The sequence below is a fragment of the Gadus macrocephalus genome, chromosome 7 (assembly GCF_031168955.1).
Source record: "Gadus macrocephalus chromosome 7, ASM3116895v1".
NCBI classification, from domain to species: domain Eukaryota; kingdom Metazoa; phylum Chordata; class Actinopteri; order Gadiformes; family Gadidae; genus Gadus; species Gadus macrocephalus.
In genome coordinates, this window is record NC_082388.1 from 26,268,137 (window position 1) to 26,277,002 (window position 8,866).

Genomic DNA, 8,866 nt, shown 5'->3' on the forward strand with positions numbered 1-8,866 from the left:
CATGGCAGCAATGGTCTCTAAGAGGAGGAGACAACAGAGTTTTGGCACCACAGAGGTGGAACGAACACCCTGCCGACTTCAGGACCGCAGAGTCACTCGCCAGCTTCCGCAAGAAAGTCAAGACACACCTCCCCATGCCACCCATCTACACACTTATTGTATGTTGTACGTCCTGGCACCTAAAAATAGTACTTAGCATCGTGTAGCATCTTATCCTAGCTATCTTTGTTGTATACAGAGAACGGGTTAACCTAGCGATTGTTAGTGCTTGTTCTATGAAGATCCTTACTGTACCGACAGAGATATATTGTTGTTTCTATTTCTTCTGACCAATGTACTGATGTAAGTCACTCTGGATAAAAGCGTCTGCTAAGTACCCTGAATGTAAACGCAGGAGGAAACCTCGCTGCTCCGTCCGGGTTCGAGGGCTGCGACGTGCTCTCACCTAGGTCCTCTCTGTTCTTCCTCCCGGTTGTCGGTACGAGTCCCTGTCTGAGACAGAAGAGGTCAGTGAGACGGTTAGGATAGGTGAGGAACCTTTGCTCGTGGGCCCTGGAACGTCCAGCGGGTTTCGTACCCCAGACCTTCAGCAGAGGTTGGGGGGGGGGGGACTTGCTGGATCGGATCAGTGAGGCGTTCTTCTTTCCGGTTCTTTCCACAGGTTGAGTAGGTTAGAGCATGAGTTATAAACTAGAACAATCCGATCATACTAGGATCTGTGAAATGCTGCGTTTTAATGAGGACCTAAAAGGAAACGCATGTGCTGAAATGTCACAGTTGACTCACGTTGATTAAAGTGGTGTGTCTATGATTGAAATTTTGAGAGAGAGAGAGAGAGAGAGAGAGAGAGAGAGAGAGAGAGAGAGAGAGAGAGAGAGAGAGAGAGAGAGAGAGAGAGAGAGAGAGAGAGAGAGAGAGAGAGAGAGAGAGAGAGAGAGAGAGAGAGAGAGAGAGAGAGAGAGAGAGAGAGAGAGAATTTAAAATACAGCTTTTTTGACTCACGCCGAATGCTGTTTTTTCATCCATCTGTTTGAGAAGTTAATGAAATTCCAAGAATTGTAAATGAATTTATATATATTATGCAAATATCTGAGGAAACATTCATTTTATCTGTGTCTTTATGTCTTGGTTTATTTACCATATGAGTAATCGAAATCACTACTTAAGCGCTGCCTACCGTCTACAAATACACTACAAACTACAAATACATTATGGCATATTTATGTCTTAATATACTAATTTGTCACTTTACTTTATGGCAGATAATAGATTTTTGAAGCACTTCCACATGTAACGTCACCTGCCCTGTGGGACTGCCCTATGTATTCAGGAATGGATTTACTCTTTGATTTTTTTCATAGATTGTGATGGACAATCCAGATGTTTATTCGCTTTTCGACTTCAGGTTGTGTTCTCTAGCCTCCCCATCTGTTAACTTACACTGTTAGACAACCCATCTGTTAACTAGAGAAGCCTATTCACTAGTTAGACTGTTAGACAACCCATCTGCTAACTAGAGAAGCCTCTTCACTAGTTACACTGTTAGACAACCCATCTGTTAACTAGAGAAGCCTATTCACTAGTTAGACTGTTAGACAACCCATCTGCTAACTAGAGAAGCCTCTTCACTAGTTACACTGTTAGACAACCCATCTGTTAACTAGAGAAGCCTATTCACTAGTTAGACTGTTGGAAAACCCATCTGTTAATTAGTGAAGCCTCTTCACTAGTTAGACTGTTAGACAACCCATCTGTTAACTAGTTAAGCCTCTTTACTATTTATACAGTTGGACAACCCATCTGTTAACTAGTGAAGCCTCTTCACTAGTTAGACTGTTAGACAACCCATCTGTTAACTAATGTTAACTAGTTCCTCTTTGTTTTTTGCCTGGGATGAACCAGTCACAAGATGGCAGTGAGCCCCTCATCTTTACCAGAACAACTCCTATATGTCAACATCTCTAACAGGCTTATCTAAAACGATGTGCTCTCTGCATTGAGAAGTCTCATTTGTTTCAGAGGCAATATCTCACAAAGAAGTGCCAAGACAAGCTTGATCCCTTCGTCATATTTTGATTATCTTGCATTGTTTTTCTCGGTGATTACTGTTGTTATCTGCACTGTAGGCCTATATCCAGACCTCATGTTCCCTCAGGGAGAGGTGTGTAATGGTGCGTTCCAGGCAACCCGTAACCCGTGTTATCACAACCTTGACCGCAGTCAAACCCGCAACTCACTACGCGTGAACTCGTACCACATCGATGTACTCCCAGTTGCAGCTCGTAATTTACGGGCTTAAAAGCGTCCCTGGAACGCAGCATAAGAAACAGTGACTGGGTGCTCTCGTGATGCTGCGAGGGCCGGACGCTACCCGGGAAAGACCTGAAGCCGCTCTCCTCGTATCACCACCAGATGCATGAGCATGAGTTATTCATGTCAAATGTGTGAAACATTGCTGTTGAAGAACACAGTTTTATGAAGATTGTGTCAATTGGTGTTGAGGAAAATTGAACAAAACTATTGAAACAAAAGTATGGAAACTTATGAAGAAAATCTATCTGAAAAAACAGTATTAAGGCTGTATATTATAAATACTATATATTTATGTATATGCCATATAATATACATAATATGTATATTAATATAGGCCATATTGTATCTAATACTTGCATTCATATATAGGCATTATACAAAATATAGGTAAATATAAGCTATACGTTTGATATATATATATATATATATATATATATATATATATATTCAGTATATGTATACAGTATATGAATATAGGCTACATGATATATAATATATATATGAATAGAGGACGAGGCTATATATATAAATATCCATAAATATATATCAGTATATATTGAGTATATGTACAGTATGTTGTACTTTTTCGATATAGACATAGGTATAGTGTATGTTGTACTACACTATAGATATTGAGGTATAGTGTATGTTGTACTATATATAGTGGGGTATAGAGTATGTTGTACTCAATAGACACTATATATATTGAGGTATATTACCTCCAGTGTATTTTTCGACGGGGGAAGTGTCTTGAAATGCTGAAGATGGAGCCGGAGAAATGAATCTGTCGGGCGTTCCGAGAGCCTCTGGCTGTCAGACTAAGTGTGATTACTCTATGGAAGCTGTGATGGGACAATAATGATCCCTAAACGGGTTCAATTTACCCTGGGTGGTCGGGGGCTTCACCCAATCCACAGAACAACTATCTGCCGCTCCCGCTATCGGTCTCACTCTCTCTCGGTCCCTCTGTCTCATCTCCCCGTCTCTCTCGCCAGCCCTCTATCCCTCGTCACCTCTACCTTTCCTTCCTCTTGCTCTTTCTCCGTCTCTATCTCTCTCTCTCTCTCTTGCTCCTTCTCTCTTTTTCCAGCTTTCTCTGTCACTCTCTCTCTCTTGCTCTCTCTTTCACCCTCTCTCTATTTCTTTCTCTTTCTCTCGCTCTCTCTCTTCTCTCTCTCTCTCTCTCTCTCTCTCTCTCTCTCTCTCTCTCTCTCTCTCTCTCTCTCTCTCTGTACTATAAAAAGTTCAGTAGGCCTATCTCCTATAAACAAGATGAGATCAATTACAGAGACGCTGTACGTACACTGCATTTACAATTTGGAGGATATGTGCAATAGTGCGATCGTTGTGAACAGACAGAATAATTGAAGATTCATTTTAACAAAGGTCTGGCTGAAGTCCAGTGGGATGAGTCTGTCTATAGGGAGTTTAAGGTCCTTCTCTCATCAGGTGATGAATCTGGCTGCTGTGATGGCTCATTGTTGTATTTCTCCCGACAGCTATGTCACTTTGCTAGCGTCTGGAGTGTTTTCAAAGTCCTCGCATGCCTATGTATTCCGTGGGAAGTTTGTGTTCCTGATGTCTTGGTTAGACTGGCAGGAAGTCAGGAAGCACAGTGTGTCTTCACCTGGGAGCCAGGTCTGTCTATGGCATCTCTTCTCCATGGCCGGGCTGTGTTCACTGAGTCTGTACCTGATGAGGGATTTATAGCTTTGGGTCGGTCACGGGGGTCAGGTATTCTGCAACTGTGTATTCTCTGTTTAGGTACAAATTTGCCAACAGAATTTCTGGGTGAATTTTTCCAATGTGCCAAATTGTTTTCTTTTTGTTTTCTTATATTTAGTTGGGCCTGATGTAGTGGTTGTGTATTGGACAGAGTCCTAGGACAAGCAGGCTCAGGGAACAATTTTCTGGATGTAACTTTCTGTGGGTGATGCTGGATATACTATTGTAGTGCTCTCTTCTGGATTTTAATAATGATCGGATATCGTCCTAATTCTGCCCTTCATGTTATTCTGTGTTTTCCCGAAGGCATTAAAGCTCACTCACGGCTTTGTTGAAGGTGCCTGTGGTCTTCATGTTTATGCCGAGGCAGGATTAGCTTTTGTTTGCTCTACAGTAACAGTGTGTAGGTGGAATGAATGCGTGTTTGTGGAGGCTGGGTCTTCTTTCCAATATCCTGCTTGTGGTTTTGTTAAAGTTCACGGTCAGGGCCAAGGAGCAGAAGATCTAGGAGCGGTTGTAGGCCTTTGGTTTGAGAGGAACAGGAGATCCAGGTGCTGCTCTATCCCTTCTTTGGTTTGAGAGGAACAGGAGATCCAGGTGCTGCTCTATCCCTTCTTTGGTTTGAGAGGAACAGGAGATCTAGTGTTGCTGTAGGCCTTCTTTGGTTGGGGACAGCAGCACACAGAGTGTCTTCAGTGTCATGCCGGGGGCTTCAGACTGTCCTCATGTCCTTGCTCATCGGTTAATGTACATGTTGAACAGGGTCAGACTCAAGCTGCATCCCTGTCTCACATCCCTGTCTCACACCCCGGCTCTGTGGAAAGAAGTTTCTTTCCTATCTTAACATTTGTTTTTTGTTTACATGGACTTGATGATGTCGTAGGTTTCTAAAATTGTCTCTCTCTCTTTCTGTCTCTGTCTCTCTGTCTCTGATTCTCTGTCTCTGTCCCTCACTTTCCTTTAAAAAATGAACAAAATGTGCATTTTAAAGCGTTTAATGCGTTTATATTTCTTTAGTATTTACATATTCCTTTTCATATCTATGATCTGTACACTAAGATATATTTTGATAATTTTTATTATCAGTCATTATTTTACATTACTGTCTGTTTCATTAGTCAGGGCCGAGGATCTGGGGCTCATGGTCATAGAGACTGACGAACAGTCCGCTTCCTCATAGTGATAGTTAGTTCTCACTGTCGGTGTGGAACAGGTGCTACATATTGCTGATATAAACCAATTCAACCGGGCCAAGAAAACAGCAAAGCCCTTCAGCGCCCTCCACTGTCCAGACGGAGTACTGCATTGTCATTAAACAACGACACCCGAATTGAAATCTAATTCAAAATGTGTCAATAGCAGTGGCGTCTTTGCATTAGGGGCCAGTGGGGCACGGCCCCACCAGAGAACGCTGCCGTGCAGGGCACGATTATACTTTTCATTTTTTTTTCAAAAATGTCATTGAGCATAAGTTAATAATACATTAATTGTTAATAATTAATTACATGTCCGCAGTTTTAATTTGATGAACGCAATTGTTGTAGTGTAGTAGTTGTGTGTGAAATAGTTCGTTGCTCCGTCTCGTCATTTCCGCTCGGTGGGGCACAGCCGAGATGGCCCCGTCTGCTGCAGTGTAGAAAACTGGTGCTGTTGCGCGAGCAAGCGCGTGCGCAGCGCCCGCTTCTGTTTCGGCGGTGGGGCCAGAAGTTTAGTGCCCCAAGGCTCTTCTCATTGGCTGATTTGTAGAAAGGGCGGGGTTTACGGCGGGAGCCGATCAGATCTTGCTAGCTGGCTAACGTAGTTACTGTTACAGTAAATAACAACAAATGGACGTTTCATTCACATTTCATTCATTTCATTCATGCTTGTGTTTCACCTCAGCCACACAAAGGAGACCAGACAGCACTGTCCTTAAAGCACAGGTAATTACCATCTTAGCCCAAACTTACTTAAATTTTCACCCAGGATTATCCAGGTCTGAATAGGCAACCACTCTATCAGGCTAGATTCATTGTTAATTGTACAGTATGGTGGCCTGCAAACTTAATGCAACTTAAACCATACTTCTTCTTTTTTTGGTATATTGTGAGTGGTGGCTTTGTATATTGATTGCTGTGTAAAGGGTGTGCGCCGTTGTGTTTTTATTGTTGCCACGTTGTTGTTTTCTTGAGTTTTGATATTGTGAGATCTTGAACGCTGCCATTTGGTGGTGCTATTGCTATAATAGCCTAATATATGTTGTCAGATTCGCGTTTGAGTGATGGCATTATTCAGCTGCAATTTTGGTCCCCTCTGTCACTTGCTACTGTTTTTTTTGTGATGGTAGTAATATGTGGTATTTCTGGATTGCGTTATAATATTTTCCTGCATGGGCCCCACCAGTCCCGCCACTGGTCAATAGTGATGGATGTAGAACATAGAGCCTAGCCTTTTGACCTATTTCATGATGAAACAAAACACTATAAAATCTGTAAAAATGATTCACAGTGTAAGTTGGTGAATTCTTATAGTTATGACTGAATATCTGTGCGGCTGCTGTTTTTATGAAGACAGAAGCCTTCTCTGTGCTGTATGAAGATCTCCTACCTGTTACTGACACTCAGAAGCAGACCGTCGTCATTAATAATCACTTTGGCAATAACCTCAAAGTCTGGGAACTTTGCACAATGACACCAGTTCAGTTTTGCCCTTTTTCTAAATGTCAAAACACGCACACGCACACACACACACACACACACACACACACACACACACACACACACAAAATATAATTAAGGAATAGAAGGAAATAGGACAAGACTAGACAAACAACCTTCTCAACAGTTTTTCATTATTGTTTTTATCCTTACACACAGTATATTGTGTATTCATACGACTATATATATCTAACCCAGAAGTGAGGGTGAGGGTATCATGCCTTACTGTGTGTCCGGCGTCTCCAAACAGGAAACTTGAGCGGAGAGATAACCCACGCTGACTTGCAGATGTTTGCTAATCGGGTTCGGACTGGTTAGACTCTGGCTCCAATTAATCGTCGTTCAGATGTTTTTGTGTTCGTGTATTATGTCCTCATGTTTAAACAACCCTGGTGTAGGTTTTAATCGCGCATCTTCGTTGGCTAGATTGAACTGATACCAGAATTTGTACATTTTTAAGCAGAAGACACTTTTTTATTCAGGAAGCAGCAATACAACACGCCCGATACAAATCACTGATTCATCTGAGGGATGGTTTAAAATTTCAGACCCAGGGAGGGGAACAGAGAAGTGCAATCTACGTGACATTTTACTTGGCAAACACACAAATAACAAACGATTATCTGTTTCATAAAATCAAATCCATCAAAATATAATGAGTGACAGTCCAGTCAACAACAACAAAGTACACTAACAGTATTATTTATTATAGTCTGTATATATTTCTTTAACATTGCACCACCCGTGAATAATCATCACCAGTTGGAGGTGCTCATGGTACCGGTGGTGGTGGTGCTGATGGTGTTAGTGGTGTTGGTGCTGCTGATGGAGCGATCGTCACCGCCACTGAAGACTAGTGACGTCTCACTTGGGGTATTTGACAAACTGACACTCTGTCTTTTAGTGTCCAGCTCAGCTTGTCAAATACACTAAGTGGGACGCCGCCTCCTGAAGGAGGTGGAGGAGCCTCAGCCTGCACCTGGAGGAGGTGGAGGGGGAGGTGGAGGAGGTTCAGCCTGCACCTGGAGGAGGTGGAGGGGGAGGTGGAGGAGGTTCAGCCTGCACCTGGAGGAGGTGGAGGGAAAAACTAGATTATAAGAAATAAATACAAATAGACACTCAGCATTACTACTGGGTAATGTTTAGTCATTTAGCAGGTAGGGGTTAGACAGTACAGAGACAGGTCGTTAAGGAGCAGGTAGGGGTTAGACAGTACAGAGACAGGTCACTAAGGAGCAGGTAGGGGTTAGACAGTACAGAGACAGATCATTAAGGAGCAGGTAGGGGTTAGACAGTACAGAGACAGGTCACTAAGGAGCAGGTAGGGGTTAGACAGTACAGAGACAGGTCATTAAGGAGCAGGTAGGGGTTAGACAGTACAGAGACAGGTCATTAAGGAGCAGGTAGGGGTTAGACAGTACAGAGACAAGTCATTAAGGAGCAGGTAGGGGCTAGACAGTACAGAGACGGGTCATTAAGGAGCAGGTAGGGGTTAGACAGTACAGAGACAGGTCATTAAGGAGCAGGTAGGGGTTAGACAGTACAGGTCAGACTGTGGATGTAGGGGATCGAACCTTTGGCCTGGGAGTCAAACAGACTAACCAGTAGACTAATGCAGGCGGTGGTGGACGGCTCACCTGAGCGCTGGTTCCGTGGACCGTCGAAGGATGAGCTGCGTTCTTCTGAGCGGTGGGTTCTTCAGAGCGGTGGGTTCTTCAGAGCGGTGGGTTCCTCCCTGCAGAGAGGCCGGCGGGTGACGTCTGATCGGCCGATGATGTCTGCGCCGAAACAGTCATCATCGGCCGAAACCGTTTAGAGAATTATATGTTCAACGGCAAAGAGGAAGCTGAAAGGAGGAAGATAGCAGGCAGGAAGTGTGTGGACAGGGAGTGACAACAGCTCTCCGGAGTTGTGAAATGATCTCCGTGGCCGTCATGGTTCGTCGTCTCGTGGTCAGGGAGGTACAGCAGAAAGACACTTTAGGTTGAAGACCAGAGGTTAGAAAAGTAGAACGGGTACTTGCATTTGAGTAAGCTGCATTTCGAGCATTCAGGATTGCATTCGAATGCTCGAATTACATTCATTACATTGAATATGATTCAATGTAATACATTTGTAGTTTATTAAATTTT

The 8,866-nt window shown here is 43.2% G+C and overlaps 1 long non-coding RNA gene across 1 annotated transcript; it reads right to left on the bottom strand.

Annotated features, from left to right (window-relative positions):
• Positions 1-7,186: 7,186 nt before the first annotated feature.
• Positions 7,187-8,866, bottom strand: LOC132461078 (uncharacterized). Its single transcript, XR_009526505.1, has 2 exons — positions 8,372-8,866; positions 7,187-7,799 (listed from the first exon to the last, which is right to left on the bottom strand). It is a non-coding gene; the product is annotated as an uncharacterized LOC132461078 (long non-coding RNA).